Raw genomic sequence first — 15,139 nt, forward strand, 5'->3', positions numbered from 1 at the left:
CAACAAAGTGGGGCACCAGTTGACTGCGTCATCATTTAAAGAGACAGCAGCCTGCTGAAAAATGAAGCGCTCTTGGGAAGTCCCTTCTGTCTTTATGTCAACGTGACAGTGGCGGGCCGTCAGGGCCTGCAAGGCCTTCTCTGCTGGCCTAAACAGAATCTCAAAGTTATAGCTATTTTATAATTTAATATTTTTTCTTAAAGTATCAAAGAGAAAAATAAGTTGTCCATTTGATTAGATTGAATTCAGGACCCTGTTAAAACTGTCATAGCCTGATATTCATTTCAGATATTTCCATACAGTTTCATCAATAACACACTTATTTACTTGCAGACAAACACAGCACAGCTCTTGTGCGTTGAGTCATTGTTGTGTGCTATTAAGAGATTCTTTAGGTTTGAGGTTTGGCAGGACCAGTTAGTTATTTTCCTGTCATAAATACAGATACCTCTGTCACGATTCATTTCAGCAAAGTCAGACCTTGGACTCTTTTTGTGCATTACATATTTACTGCCAGGTGAAGGTGTGATGGCACCTGGTCAAGGTTGTTTTCCCTCCTTGTGGCGAGTAGGTACTTAGAGAGCCAATCAGCCATCAGGATTGTGAAAAAGACGATATCATGACAAGATGAAAGATAATGTATTTTTCAAAGTACCAAAGACTGATGTTGAATGTTGCATTACTTTTAAGAAATTAATAATCTCATATTTCAAAATGTCCTTCCGCTCTCTGCAGTGCTGTTCAATTTTCAGACACACACACCATGAATATGCGTGTGTGTGTGTGTGTGTGTGTGTATAAAATGTGAACGGCTGCACACATGACACCATCCTCAAGGTCAGTTGGTGTGTGCATGCGCGTGACGTTAGATAACTTTATAAGTTGTGAGTGTGACATCTGCCTTTCCCCGTGTGAGAAACCATTAAACTGGTGTGGCGAGATAGTAAAGGAAGTGGTAACAGCTAACAAAGGGAGACACACACACAAACACACACACACACACACACACACACAACTGGGGTCAAGGTCCTAAATCTTCATCAATAGTGCCACCTCGCCTGAAGATCAGAGCAGAAAAAGTCACTGATGAATGACTCTATATTAGAGAGAGAGAGCGTGCAGAAGCGTGTGTGTTTTTGTATTTATATATATATGCGTGTGTGTGTAAGTGTGTGTGTGTGTGCATTCATCTGTATGAGGATGGATATTAGCGCTAATGTTCCGTCAGGGATTAGCTTCAAACCAATCAGGACAGCACGGTGTGATAAACCCCAGTGAACATGCACACTTCATGCACATCTACAGAGTAAGCATCCTCCTCAGATGGTACACACAAACACCTTGGATCACTCCTCAGTTGTGACTTTTCCCTTTTTTATATTTTGACCTTTAATTACATGTATTCCCCTAGTTTAACCAATGTAATGCTTCCAGGCTCCAGAGCCCACTCCCAAAGGTCATGCCTCCAACCTCTGCAAAATGTAAATCCGCGGTGACTTAGAGTTGACCGAATCAGTCGCTTTTAGCAGTGGAGCTGCTCGCCGGTGACTGAGAGCACGTTGGCAGTAATTCACAGTACATAACGTCCCTCTGGAAAAGAATATTTAAACCTTGCGGAAGCCAGCACTGAAGTGCGTATGAACGGTGACAAGTTCACTTACTGACATATGTAGGCTACTGAAGTGCATTTAAATGGTGATACGTTCACTTACTGACAAACGAACTGAAGGACATTAGAACGGTGCGTAGCACTGAAAATGTGCCCAAACGAACTGAAAATGTTCAAACTAGCTCTGAAAATGATCACACAACCACTGAAAACAGGAACACGTGCACTGAGGAGGAGCACACACACACTGAAAAGGGAGGTGTGAGCGGAAGGGTATTCAGTTAGTTGTATTCTGAAACCTCAATACTGGTTATTAGTCTTTTTATTTGTGATTTTGTTGTTAAATTCTGTTTTCTTGACGATGGGTATTTTGGATTATGTTACAGTAATTTATTTTCAGTTAAAGCATAAATTGCACCCTTGGTTTAGAGATGTATTTTTATAGTATTTGTTTCATGTTATGTTGGTATTTGATGTTTGATTAAAATTTGTGAAAGACGCTATTTTTGATAAATAAAAGTCATCGGAAACTTTTATGGACATCTTTATATTTGGGTCATAGGAGAGCCGTCTGAACCCCCGAACTGCTCCATCGAGGACAGCAGAACGATTAAAGTTGAACTTGCAGGTTTATCAATGTTGTCACTGAGCTCTCTCAGAATTTGAGTTATGGGGGAATGAGTTCTTTTGGCTGCCTAAAAATGTGAATGACAGACCTATCAGTAAGTGTGATATGACAAGTTGACCGTGTCATATCATAATTTTTTATATTGTGCAATGACTCAAATGTTTCAATGATCTATTGAGGCCAACAGTATGTACCTGACAGTACTCTTTTCCCTCTATCTCTGTTTGTTGCAAAAACACAAATGTACCTTGAAGTTATTTTCTATGTAGTTCCCTATTTTGTTATCATCTGTGGCTCTGCAGTGTTGGTCAATTCTATTTGATCATTTTGAAATAAACTACAGCAGTGTTATAAAAAGTGATAATAATGATATGAATTCATTAAGTTCCCACATTGTTTCCCCCTTATTCATTAACGTCACATCTTGTTCCCTTGCAGCTACAGGTATGTATCATTACGTTTTACGTTATCATTAACATTTCAATTATTTATGGTTTAGTTATAATTAAATTGGGAAGAATTATGCTGCACGTTGGGGCCGTAATCTAAAGCTTTCACCATTTTATTTATATCAACATGTAATATTATGATTATCAATACTTAACAGTACCAACAGTAATGCCTTTGAGTCAAATCACTTGCATGATATTTATTGTATATTAATTGTCGTACATTGTCAGATTTTTGAATTACATCAGAAATATTATATTGTTTCGAAGATAAAGACATATTTAGAAAGTTTGCCATACATTTATTTTTATTGTGCTACTCTGTAAATAAACAGTATACATACAGTACATACAGTTTACATGAACATACTGTGTTCTATGTGACAAATGCATCTGTCTCCTTCTTGACTTCTGAGCAGATGCAAAGAGCTGCTGACGGCTTCCTGTGTGTGTGTGAGGAGCTTCCCAAACCCACCAGCACAGAAGAAGCAGACGGAGACAAACTACGTCCTCTGTGCCGGTGGGGACGGGACGCTCCTCGTCCTCTCGGCCGGTGGGTGGAGCGGGTGGTGTCGGGGGGGGGGGAGGGGCAGGGAGGACGTCACCGTACTCACTGGGTCTAGGATTCAGTGGGGTGCTGAGAGTGGTTCAGTGGTCTGTGGTGGGTCTGGGTCTTCCTGGGATGATGGTTTGGAAGACGTCCACTCTCAGCTGCTCCAGGAGTGGGACAAAAGCACGGAGGAGTCCTGCCCTGTGAGACACAAACACAAGAGATGAATAATTCTTACTCAACTATACGACCTTTACATTGTTGTGTTGAATCTGGCCTCCAATGATGGAATCTTAGTACTGATACTTCTGTAGTCTTAGTGAGGGATTACTTACTCAGCCCACTGAAAGAAAGGAGACCGCCGCTCTCCATCTGGTCCTGTGGTCCTCCATCCTTCTCATCTGGTCCTGCGGTCCTCCATCCTTCTCATCTGGTCCTGCGGTCCTCCATCCTTCTCATCTGGTCCTGCGGTCCTCCATCCTTCTCATCTGGTCCTGTAGTCCTCCATCCTTCTCATCTGGTCCTGTGGTCCTCCATCCTTCTCATCTGGTCCTGTGGTCCTCCATCCTTCTCATCTGGTCCTGTGGTCCTCCATCCTTCTCATCTGGTCCTGTGGTCCTCCATCCTTCTCATCTGGTCCAGAATGAACACATCCTCTCTGTTGTCTAGGAGATCCTGGATGTTGCGTCCTGTGTTACAGCCATCGATACCTGAGTAAAAGACTTTTTCTTAACGTTAGTCATTTTTACCATACCGCTGTCTGGTTCAGCCACCTTCACCTAACTATAAAAAAAAGAGAGTGAGTAAAGTGAACAATCTTTGAATAACTGTTAATTAACTGTGTTAATGTTGTTATTAAGTGTTGACTTACCTTTGTCTGGTAAAGACATCTAGACTTTATAAATAAAAATACACAACAGAATAACAGGCATTCACTGTTAACTTACCTCTAGTTTCTGCATCTAGCATCAACTGTTACTCAAAAGGAAAATCCATAAAAGAGATATTTAAAAGCCCTGCTGCAGGATGCTGCCTATCGCCAACCCCGCCAGACGCGAGGGAAGGCTGTCTGGTGCTTTATCAGTCCTGCCAGACGCAAAGGTTTTATAATCCTGCAGCAAACAGGCTGTCGGTCTCAATCCGAGTCACTGTCTTCAGCCCACTGCCAGTATCTTCTGTGTGAGGGGAAGCTGAGGCCTGAAGTGGAGGGTGCTGCGTCCTCTTGGTCGTCCTCACCGTTCCTCTGCCTCTTCATACTTACCTGCTCCGTGCGGTCCTCTTCCCTGCTTCTCTTGGTGGACTCTTCTGACCCTTGGAAGACCGAGGGCGGAGCCTCTTCGGGATGCTCCACACCAAAAGGGAGGGAGAGACGATGGCCAGCGGGAAAGGGACCATGAAGCAGCAGTCGCAACTTCTCCAAGCATCAACTATTAGTAAAAAGGAAAATCCATAAAAGAGATATTTAAAAGCTCTGCTGCAGGATGCTGCCTATCGCCAACCCCGCCAGACGCGAGGGAAGGCTGTCTGGTGCTTTATCAGTCCTGCCAGACACAAAGGTTTTACAATCCTGCAACAAACAGGCTGTCGGTCTCAATCCGAGTCGCTGTCTTCAGCCCACTGCCAGTATCTTTTGTGTGAGGGGAAGCTGAGGCCTGAAGTGGAGGGTGGAGACTGTCAGTCGTCATCTATCCGGCTCTTCTTTGTGGAGGGACCGAGGCCTGAAGTGGAGGGTGTTGCGTCCTCTTGGTCGTCTTCACCGTTCCTCTGCCTCTTCAGACTTACCTGCTCCGTGCGATCCTCTTCTGACCCCTGGGAGACCGGGGGCGGAGGACGATGGCCAGCGGGAAAGGGACCACGAAGCAGCCGTCGCAACCTCTCCAAGACACCCGGAGCTGGTAACCGCTGGGTGAGAGGGTCCTCTTCTTCCTCTTCTTCGTCCTCTTCTTCTTCCTCTTCCTCTTCCGCTTCCTCTTCTACATACCTGACGCCTCCCTCCTCCTCGTTAGCAATGTGCCAAGGCCACTGACCTGCAGGGAAGAGCTGATCATCACCATCCTGAAACTCACCTTCCACTCCCTCGTCGATGGGGAAGAGCATGAAGATCCCGATGATCGGTTCTGGTGCAGGAAGTTCTGGTAGGACGGCGTTCACAAGCGCTGAGAGGGAAAAATGAACACTGTAAGGATTTCTCATAACATGAAATATTTCTGGATTACATTGAGCAATAATCAAAGATTAAATTAGAAAAAACGACATCTATAAACTAACTATGACCGCACTACAAGTGTCACCAACACACAAGAGGCTGTGCCTTTTAATATTTTAACAATAATATCAAACATAGTGCAGATGGTGTCGTGCTGGACGCAGCACGCGCAGATGCAGTCCCGTACAGTTACTTAACAGATCGCTCTCTTGTCCCTCCAAAATAAAATACCACAGCAACGAGTAAAGCGCATCTCAATGTTAAATGTTAAAGAAATAGTTGATGTAATATGATGAAGTAAAAGGAGCAGATGTTTTTTCTACAATAACTCATGTTTCAACAGTGAAAATGAACCCACTCAGGGTCGCAGCGTGTCCCGGTTTGATTACGTAGTTACGTCTTGACGTTTGCCTCTAATCGTTCTATACGTTACCATGGTGCCCAACTTAAGCATTTGTTTAGCACATTTAATGTGCACTTTTAATGTTAAAATAACCAAAATAACAGTGTTTTTAAATAATCATTTTACACGACGATCGACTAAGTGTCTGTTTCCAACAGGCCTGATAATATAGTGTCAACTGTTCACCTTTAAACTCAAAAAGTTTCACTAATTTCTAAACTGAGAGCACTTTTAAAGATTTAAGGGGATATATCAAACTGAAAAATGCTAAACTAAATCTAAAAGTTATCTTACCTGCAAGGTCGGCGATGTCGATGTCCCACGCCCAGCCCACCGGCATCCGCAGGCCCCCCATCGATCGTCAGACGGCTGAAGGTCTTTTCCAGGCGCTTCTGTTAGTAGTTCAGTTATCCAACAAGTTTCGTATCAAGTAGCTTTTCTCAAGAAGTTAAAAACTCAAAGAGTCGGCTCTCCACGGTATGGATGTCCAAGAGGTGTTCAGCTCAAGAGTTGTTCCGCTCAAGAAGTGTTCCGCTCAGGTCCAAGTGCAGAGTGAGCGATCACAAAGTTCTGAGGCCTTGAGTAAGCTCGGTCGCGTCTGTTACTATGGCATTTAGTGACGCACGTGTGCGTGAGTGCGTGGTCAAGACAGAAAGAGAGAAATATTAATTATTTTATCTTACAGTGACGGCTGGCCAATAGAGGGCCATGGGGCCTGGCCCCACCTTGAGCCACACACAAACAAATAAATAATAATAATAAATAATACAAATTGTCAATATTTGTGTTTTTGAACGATGGAATGTACCCAGTAATATGTGTAAAATATGATATATGCGCAAAATATATGCTTTTCCTGCTCGTCCTCTCCGCCTGTGTGCACGTCCCAGAACGCGCAGCTTGGTGCCAAACGAATTTGGCCCAAAAGAGGCGGGTCTATGAAGCAGTTCAGCCAAATGCTGATTAAAGACATAAATTAGTGACATAGCCTACAATTTAGTCAATCAGCGTCCTCAAATAGATTCAGTTCGGGGTGTGGTATATTTTCAGGTCTTGCACGATACAGCGAAGACCCCAAGTGTATTTGTCTTAGATGAAAACCAGATGTGCAGGAGACCAGGGGCAGAAGGGGGGATGTGTAGAATGAGGAGGCCACATACATTCTCTTACGTTCCGCCCAGATGTAAACATAACATGTACCCTATATAAAGATGAAGCGAGAGCCCTAGAAGGAGGGACTTTCAGATTCGACTTGAGACCTCCGGACGATCTAGACGTCCGTAATGGCATGTGTTGCTTGTTTGTATTAAACTTTATTATACCAGCAAGAACAGTGTCCACGGAGCATCCTTCCTCATCACTTCAACAGAACTGTCGCATGAAAGATACCACAGGGGCCAAAGTCGTTTGGCCCAAAGCTGCGCGTTCTCGACAGGAGAAGTCTCGACAGGCGAGCGCGAGCTCCAGCGCGAGCACAAGCCTCCTCCAAGACCCGTTTTAGAGGAGAACTTTGGCGGAGAAACTTCAGGCCAAAGAGCTGATCCCAGATCAGCCTGACCTCACAATCAGACAGCAGACTAGCAGGAAAGGGAAGCAGTACGAAGAAAATGTTCCACCAGCTGCCACTGTTCTCTTACAATATGTTTTTTATTTGATTTATAGAGTTATTTTTATTTTATCTTTCAGTGCTCTATTACCATTCAGTACAGATATGAGTTGTAAACATTCCACAACCCGTCTCTGCTTATTCTAATACATACTTGGTTGTGGAAGCGTCTCCTCTTTTGGTGGATTTGTTGGTCAACTTCCAAACCACCAACATAAAAGCTCATTTGTGTTGCATTTCTTTCCTAAACACTGATCAGTTCAGTGGTTTAGTGAAGGTTTATGTATGTTCCAATAACCATACCTCCATTATATTAATATGCCAGAAAAATATCTTGTATGTCCTAATACATATCAAATACAGTTTGCCACAAATACCAGGATGTACTGCGTCTGGTCGCATTTTGCAGTATGCAAACAACTGGTGATGTCTGAGATAACACTCAGAGAGAAAACACTGACTGGACAGATGGTCCTGTGGGTCTAAAGTCATAATGGGAACAAGACTCATGAGACATTCTGTTTCTGTATTGGCCGGGGATAGAGTTAGAATTTATTTTGGACGTTAACACCACAGAAGAAGAAAAACAAATGAAGGATGAGGGAGGGATCCCTCTTTCAGGACGGAGAGTGCAGGCATCAGATGTTGTGTGTACACACTCCTGGCTCTCCTGTCATTCCACATGTTTGGATCTCCATCCTCCAGGACATCCAGCCTCCTCTGGTCCATCTCTCCATCCTCCAGGACATCCAGCCCCCTCTGGTCCATCTCTCCATCCTCCAGGACATCCAGCCCCCTCTGGTCCATCTCCATCCTCCAGGACATCCAGCCTCCTCTGGTCCGTCTCCAGGACATCCAGCCCCCTCTGGTCCATCTCTCCACGGTTCTTAGTGAAGAGAAGGTTGTGTGGCTCAGGCTCTCGCTGTTTTGCGACACCTGGAAGCTGCTTGACACCCTCGATCCATCTTTTCGATTTATTTTCACATTCTGTGTACCGTTTCTCATATTGATTGTCTTTATTGTCATTTTCTTTGTCCCTCCTCAGTTCTTCCTGAGGTTTCTTCCATTTATTTTCCACACAAAGGGGTTTTGTTTTGTTTTTGTTATCTGCTGCGAGGCACGAAAAGAACACAGGGTGTCATATGCAGATGGCAAAGCCCCCTAGGACAAGATTTGTGATATTGGGCTATATTGTCACAGTTCAGCTCCACACCCTCCTCGCTCTTATTGTCAGTCACTCCCTCCTCATTAGTCTAAACTCCCTTCACCTGTTCACTCACCTGCCTCTGATCAGTAATCAAGCCCCTATATAGACTCCTGCCTCCCAGACACATTTGCCAGATTGTTCTTCGGTTCTATGCCAGACTCTCCAGCACACTCTCACGGACTGATCTCCTGTTACGGATCCTGCCTGCCCCTGTTCTACCCGCCTTGCCTGATTCCCGGTAAACCCACCAGCCTTCTGATCCTGATCTTGATTAACTCTGCCTGCCGTATCTGGAAACCCTGTCTGCCCCTGTTCTACTCGCCTTGCCTGACTCCCGGTAAACCCACCAGCCTTCTGATCCTGACCCTGTTCGAACTCTGCCTGCTATATTTAAAGTTGGTAATAAAAGCCAAAGATCTCTGGAATCATGTGTTGCATTTGGGTCCATATACAACCTGTTAAATGAAATTGACTTGTTCACAGACATCTCCTCCAGTAACTCCATGCACTTTCTCTTCATGCACTCTTTAGCTCCCTCCTGTCTGTGGCTGGCACTCTTCCATCCTCACTTTCATTGACAGAATCTGAAGTAGACATGTGTTTTTTTTTTTTTTTTTTTCTCACACACTCTACAGCCCCCCCCCCCCCCCACCCATTCTGTTTCATTCCCAGCGCAGTGCCGAGCGAGATGACTAATCCCACGGTGTGAAAGACGTGAATTGCTCCCTGTGTTCATCCCAGCACTCTTCTTTTTCCAGTCTCACTCTCACTCTCGCTGTCTTTCCCCCCCCCATCCTCTCCTTCCATCCACGAGGCACCGATCCGTGGCTCGGCTCCTCCGTCACATGCACACATTGATGGACAGGAGGAATAAGTGGCTGTGACGAAGGAGCACATTTTATATATGCAGATAGAGCCGTGTGAGTCACCTCATGTCAACCCTTCAGTTGACTGTTACTGTACACATCACTGGGTGCCTCGGAGCCGGAGTCACACTCCTGTGCTGGACCTTACGCAGTTCACGTGCGCTCAAATTTGTTCTAGAATTGTTTTTAGTATCAAGACTGGTGCCATGACGGAGGTTTCCCAATGACAAGGGATAGGTTCATTTCAAGTTTGACTTGGGTCAAGGAGGATCATGAATATGTAGCCGTTACAGATTGTTTACGAAGGTTTTTACCATTTTTCACAAAAAAGAAAGAAGAAAAATCCAGATTATTTAGCAGATCAGTTTAAAAAAAAGTTTACTCAGATCTTTTCAAATGAAGTCTCTTATGGCAAAGACTTCACATAAAGTCTGTTAACTGAAAAAAGTGAGAGAAACACAAACAAATGCCTCTTTGTAAGAAGAAAATAATACTCGTGTTCTGTCATACCCCTGTTTGTTGTTGTGAGCCATGTGTCTGTGTTGTCCTCTGCCTGCCTCCAGACACCTCCCATGGCCACATCATTGATTGGGGCACAGCTGCAAACAATCCAACAGATCACCTCCTGCAGCTGACACACCAGACCCGGGTTCCACTAATCACATCTCGGCAGTATTTCAACCCTGGTCCTGCAGACCAGGACGGATGTACAACCGTGAGATTAAGCTCTTTATTAACAAAGAAAGGAGGATGGACTTTGTCTTTAAATGGTGAACAGCAGCTTTGGTAAGCTAACTACAGTAGCTTTAACTGCCATACATGTTATTTATGTCATTATTTAATATGCTTGTTTATATATTATTTGTACAACTTGTTTTTATGAATATGGATTTTCGTTTGGTTTTATATGTGATAGGAACTATTGTTACGTCCTATGTTGCACTGGGGACACGTTTAGCCGGTGCACAGCAACAAGAAGATGCGAGATCTATATACTCCACGCAAAGTGTTAAGTTTTTAAGTGATCTACTTTAAAGATTCATGTGTTTTCAAGTGGACTCATTTTCCCTCTCGGTGTTGACAGACAAATAAATCCGTCAGTAACAAGAACTATGGAGTCGGGTATTTCCTTGAATATATATGTAACGTACTTTGCAATAAATGGTTCTGGTTCTGATGAAGACCTTAACACAAGGTGGTAATGTAGAAAACTATAGCCTGTACCATAATGGACACAGAAAATCAGCTTACTTAATACTTACCGTCCTTATTAAAGCCCACTGTAAAAAGGTATTAATTGAGCTTGCACATTTGATAGGGGACAAAAAGAAAGCACAGAAATAAGATGAAGCAAACACAAAACATATTTTGTGTTTTATTTGTCACATGGGCTATGCGTGGACGTATGTATTTCCTTTGTTTGCCTCTTTCACGGGCAATGAGTGTACACACTGTTATCATACACAGTGTGTACACTCATGATCGGGGTAGAGAGGTCTGCCACTCTTGTTAGACCTCTTATGAACAAACTGATGTAAAATAACAGAAATCCTAAAAGCCTTATGTGGGATTTGTGGTGCTGTATGAAAAGTACACTGAACTTCATATCTAAAATTGGTGGAGTGCCCTTTTAGCATTACATGTACGCAGTAAATGTTGAAAAACAAAGTTCACTTAGTTACTTCTTCTGGAGTTCTCAATCACATCACATGGTCTTCATTAAACATCCCATTCTCATCCATGTTTGCTTAACAGTTGAGCTTGACCGCTCATTCTTGATCCTGACCTAAACTTATATTTAACAACTTTTTTGCTTTATCCTAAAAGTGCTCAGATTAATGTGGGAAAAAATATATGCTGGCAAATGTTCATTACCTTCATTATGCATCACTTTACTTTAATCACTTTAAAAGCTCAGTGCTTGTGTTGTGTGGTTCTCTGCCACACGGGTGCACTGTTTGATTTCACATTTCACAATGTCAGACAGCCCAATGCTGCCTCATGCTCTCTGATGACCTCCCGTCAAGCATTAATTACCAAGCAGGCATTACCTGTCCTGTGGCCTCAGGATTATTTAGTGTCAACCAGGTTTGTGCTTTTTGTAAATTGAAGGTTTGATTGGGACAATATGTAACATTAAGGCACAACCTGACATGATACGGACCTGAAGGTGTGTTTTGTGTCAAAATCTAGTTTTAAACCCTTCAATATTTGAGTATTGTGCCTATTTCATATGTATGTTGCATATTTCTAAATCACACATTTGTTTGATCATGTCCAAGATGTGAATGTGTGACTCGGACACAGTGACTCACAGAGCGCCAGACAACAACTCTGGCCATTAAAAAATAACCATATGTAGCCGGTGTGGGCGATCACAGAGCAGATATAAATTCAGGCGGTTTCTTATCACAGATCAAGATAAGTGTGTAGTTTTCCTTGGCCTCATCGGATAGATTTGTTAGATCGTCTTGCAGAAACCTGTGGTCTTTGCGCTGTATTAAAAAGCCAGCTTGTTTGAGGAAACTGCAATTCAATCTCTTTCATGATGTTCCTAATTGTTTTTCGTATGTGGGCGTGGGTAAATGTACCTTTACTGTCTGTGCAGTGATGCTGCTGCATGGTGCCTCAGCAGTTGCTATGCTACTGTATGGAGAAAAATAACCAATCACTAACACTTTAGAAGATATGTATGTTATTTAAAGCTTTTGATAACTCATGTTAGCGCTGATGTTAATAGTATCTGTATGTTTAGTTAGCAAACAGTATGAACCTCTGCTCTGTGTGATGCATTCAAATAAACTACCTATGGTATTGTTTCTGCTCTGTTAAATACCTGTTGTAAATTACTCTTAAAGGGTTCTGTTATTAAGGAGAATATTTCCTACAAACCTTTATTTTGCTAATTACCTAAGAACTACTTCCAGTCAGCTTTTATTTTGTAAGTGCCTTTTTATGTTTTGCGTCCTTTATTTGTATTACTGTTGTAACTAGATGCTAATGTTGGTTTAAAAGAAATGGCTAACTTGCTATGCCGTAATGTTAAGCTAATGCTAGATTTCAGCCTTTAAGTGTGCTTTTTGAGAAGCATGTGTGAGAAAATGTAATTGAATGTTTGTACTCGTAAGAGCTCATTTATGTTTTATTTGTTCCGTAGCTCTTACGGTGTTTCCTGGAGATTGATTGTGAAGGAGAGAAAGTAAATGTATGGGCTGGCTGAGGTTTCGCTACACCTGTTGACCTCAGTGTATTCAGTAATATCAGTGTTGGTATTAATATCTGTCTTTATTAGGGTGATTATTATAAATAACAGGGACACCCTTATCAGTAAAAGCTGTTTGAGTTCCATTCTCTTAATGTGGAGACCAGCATATGGTCACTTGTGAATACTTTCAAAATAAAGCGACCAAACTGAAGAAATCACAAACAAACTGACAGAAATAATCATATTTGTCTCTCCAGGGTTCACAGTGAGAGACTACAACTCTACATTCTCAGTGGGAACAATACAGATGTTTATATTGATTACATTGTTTAGAGGTACATAAACGCCACAATTCATAGTGCTGTCAGTGCCAACGTCAGAACCGACAGGCCACACATAAATAAAAAAAAACAACTAAATGTCGGTGTGGTGTTCATCCAATAGGTTTAAATGTCACAGACATTGCATCATCACTGTCAATTTGATGAATATCAAATTGAAACATAAACTGATTCTGTGCAATTCATAAGCTGGTCTTATTGCGTCTGCACAAATTGAATCAATTGAACCGCAGTCCTTAGCTGAGACACATGCTGAATATTTAACTTTAAAATATCCAATAGTCCCGGGTCATGTGACAGATATTGGTATAAGGGGTCTTGGGTTTCAAATTGCTTTTGGCTTGAGTTGAATCAAACTGTCAATGCAACCATAGCTACGATAAGACATTTAGCATATATTACACTGCTGGCAGAAAAGTAATATTTGAGACATCAGATCTCAGAGTGAAACATATCAGATGTGTGAAAAAAGTTTGATATCTTTCCTTTGCCGTCTCCCCCCCCCCCCCAACCTTGTTTTATCGCTTCCTGTTCTTGCTCCTTCTCTGTGGCTGACATGCACTCACACAAAGATCTCTCCTTTACTTACCCTGCAGACTGCTGGAGAGCTATGCAGCTCCTATAACATACATGTACAGCACCATCATGTTCATGCTTAGACTGAGCCTGGCATCATTAAACGCTTTCAGAAAAAAGTCAAGGGTCAAAGCTGTAAAGAAAAAAGTCTTTAATTGGCGGAGCATGTTATCGCCTTTTCCAGGGACTTTTCAATGTCTCAGCCAACGCTGCCTACAAGAGCAAGCAGCTTTTTCCACAAGCATCCAATTAGTGGGTTGGCAGTAACTTGTCTACATTCAGTGTGTGGCCCCCCTGATTAGTCTTCTCAGCCTGCAAATTATATACAGCGGAGAGCGTTGCAGGTCTGTTAATCTGCAGCCAGCTGTGTGACGGCCTTTATCAACTGCCAGAGGGATGGAACCGCCAAACAGACCACATCACTGCGGGGAGAGAGCTATATGGACAAGAGTAACAGAACATGTGCGTTATTGAACGTATCTCTTCCACGAGGTGAAAGGGAATATTAAGGAAACGGGGAGAACATGCATACCAATTGTGACTATAATATCTACTAACATGTAGTATTCCTTTGACAAAATACTCTATAAGACAAATCAAAGACAGTGTGGTGGGGAGGTGCTGCCTCTCTAAGTCCACTGTGTGACTCATCTGTCGCTGCAGTGTGTGTTGTCTGTGTATGAGAGGTGGAGGCAGGCAGCTGAGGTAAGTTGTGCGGAACTGAAAGCATCTGGTTTTCTCCTCACCAGTGTGATCAATAATAACCCCCAACCACCATCACACACACACACCACCATCTCCTCCCGTTGTCATGGCAGTAACACACAGGATGGTGGCAGGATGCTCTTTGGAGTGGGTCGGGTATTTAAGTCCTGGCTTCCGCTTCTTTCTGAACACCCCCCCGAAGATCACATCTTGAATAATCATTCAAAAATTCTAATAATCACTTTGTGCAACATTATGAAGATGACATATATTGTGTTGTTGCATTAAAAGTCTTTATTTTAACAACATTGCAAAGATGATGTGTCACACAAAATAGTAGATTACATATTCACATTTATTTAATTATTTTTGTTCAGTATGTGAAAATCTTTTCTTACAAAACAGACTAAGACATATTACTTAATGACTAATTACATCCGATTCAGAGAAAGATTTTGGTTTAAGTTGTGGTCTGCTGCGTTACTGTTCAGCTCTATCTACACATATCTCTTCTCTGATGTACTGCTACTGCACTTTATAGACCAAACAATTAACCGAATGATGAAAATAAAGTATGAATCAATGATGAAAGTAATCACTATAGCTGCAGTCCCAACAATGACATTATAATAGTCTGCTACAGTACTAAAGCAAGTGTAGTGGTCTACTCTTACTGCATCGAATACATCACAAACACACAGTCGGAGCAGCCATAATAGTATCTAATTACCTTAATTGGACAAAAAGCATTATAATATCTATGAGCCAGGAAGCTTCCCTCCTGCAAC

This window comes from Anarhichas minor, unplaced genomic scaffold, assembly GCF_050575085.1.
Source record: "Anarhichas minor isolate MPS153535 unplaced genomic scaffold, ASM5057508v1 ptg000007l, whole genome shotgun sequence".
NCBI classification, from domain to species: domain Eukaryota; kingdom Metazoa; phylum Chordata; class Actinopteri; order Perciformes; family Anarhichadidae; genus Anarhichas; species Anarhichas minor.